This window comes from Cupressus sempervirens, chromosome 1, assembly GCF_028749045.1.
Source record: "Cupressus sempervirens isolate cs-2001-9-10 chromosome 1, ASM2874904v1, whole genome shotgun sequence".
NCBI classification, from domain to species: Eukaryota; Viridiplantae; Streptophyta; class Pinopsida; order Cupressales; family Cupressaceae; genus Cupressus; species Cupressus sempervirens.
The window spans coordinates 742213179-742215563 of NC_143118.1; positions in this window are offsets into that span (position 1 = coordinate 742213179).

The following is a 2385-nucleotide window of genomic DNA, read 5'->3' on the forward strand; positions in this document are numbered from 1 at the left end:
TAGGTAATTGATATACAACTTTCTCTACATGCTTCAAAAGAAGCCAAGGAAGAACTGAGAAAATCCTTAAAGAAAAGAAGATAGATTTCTATAGTTGAGAATGATACACAATACAAGGAGATTGACACCTCAAAACTATTTGCAAATGGAGATTCCAAAGAGTTTGATGCAACAATAGTAGACCTAATAGAGAAGAATAGAGCTCAACCAGAAGAAATTAGAACACTCAAGCTTGAACAAGAGTCACAAGCCATGATACTTTGTGAGATGACTAAACAAAAGAAAAGAGGCATTGAAGATAAGGCTATGCTAGAAGAAGACAAGATAAATCTTGCCAATAGACTAGAAGAAAAATCAATTGAACTTGCAAGAATTTTAAACATGTAGCTAGACACCCTAAGCTAGATGATGAATCCACATCATGAACTGAATGTCAAGGATATTGAGATCTCTACATTGAAGATGCAAAATGAACAAATACAAAATGACGTAAAAAGAGAGAAGGAAATTGTAGAGAACTTCAACAAACCCAATGAAGCAATAAAGTTCTTTGAGTAGCTATTAAAATCACCAAGGGCTAGAAATGATACTTTAGGACTAGTATACACCAGCACTAAACAAGGAGAATCATCCAAGACTATAGAAGAAAGGAGTAACAAAGTTAAGAACACTAAATCGACTTTTCATTTCTGTGGTAAAAATGGACATACCTCTAATGTATGCAGGAGCAAGAATGCTCATCAGCATGACAAACCTAAGAATGTGGGTCACTATCATAAGTGCAACAAGCACGAACATGAAGCACATGACTGCAAGACTAGGACCATCAGAACACCAAGATTTGAAGGACACTACTAAAATTGTAAGAAGTATGGACATAGAGCTTTTGAGTGTAGATCAAAGCCTATGTGGACACCTAATTAGCCAACAAGGGGAAATAACCATGGACATCACTACAATTAGGACTACAACACTAGGTATAGTTGTCATTACTATCAGGAATATGGATACATTCCTGAAAATTGCATAAGGACACATTTCAAAGGAAACTATAGTAGATGGTTGAATCAAACCACATGTTTTAGTTTCTTGAAGACTGGTCATATTAGCAGGAATCACCCAACAAGGTCAAGGGCACCCAATTCAGAGGTCAATAAAGGTAAAGAGAAGGTAGATGTTGAACACATCAGAGGAGAAATGAATAAGTCTTAGAAGAAGAAAGATGGGAGTAGCACAAAAAATGAAGGGATCACTTCACCTAAAAGGTCAAGTGGTCACACATTATTAAACTAAGAAAAGAGAAGGCATGAGGGACTGATTTAAAAAGCTTTATCATACATTAGTTCCTAAATAATAAAGTACTAAAAATAAGAGATCGACATGATTAGAGATGCAAAATTAAAATTTCAAGATTTCATAAGTATTTTTGAGTTTCCCTCAGATGTCAAGTAAAATTCTAGTACATGTCGAGTTGATTGTCAAAAACAATAGAAGTTGAATGATTAGTTGCAGCCTAGTTGGTAGAAGAAGGTGAGTAAAGAGAAGTTGTAGTTGAAGTTGAGTATAGGATACTCCTATGGATGCTAAGTAGTGAAGAGATAGTGGAAGCCAAGTGGACAACTATAAGCACACTAAGCATTAAATACAATGAAAATAGGGTATATTATCACATTTTTGTTCATTTTTCTTCATCGCAAATGAAGAGAAAAGATGAATAAGAGTGCAAAATGACTTCAAAGTAGAGAATCTAGTGTTTAAGCAGATTTCAACAACAATTCAACACAATTTTATTGATTTTGAGGTATTTTCTTTTGTACCAAGTTAATCAATTACATATTTTCTTTGCGTTCAAACCCTAGATTGTACAAATGGCTTCTAGCTCTGTGAAAACATAGTAGATATAACCATTTGAAGTTTAGCTAGTGTCCAATGAAGTGAAAAAATTAGATTTTTGCCCAATCCCTAAAGTGGAATATAAAAATGACTCAGCTGGAGCCCTATCTATCATACCCCCTAAGGTAGTTTTGGTTTAAGATATTAGGAGATGTTACAATTAAAATAATGGAGCCATGGGAGATATGGAGATGAGGGAAGCTTATGATAAATTGTGCGAAAACAAAGTTTTAAAAGAAGAATACCAAATTGTTGAAAAGAAGGGTTTGATGCGAGCACTAGAATTCCCCACAATTTTCAAAACTGAATGGATCAGGCTAGTGCTTAATAGAATACATGATGGAAGTTTATGGTTGGAGGATGGTCTAGTGAAAATTATAAAAAGAGTTGTACATAGAGTGATAGGGTACCCAACCCTAGATTGGCCAAAGGCCCTTAGGAGTGATTCTAAGGAAGCAATTGAGAAAAACCATGGTACTGAGTGGAACAATA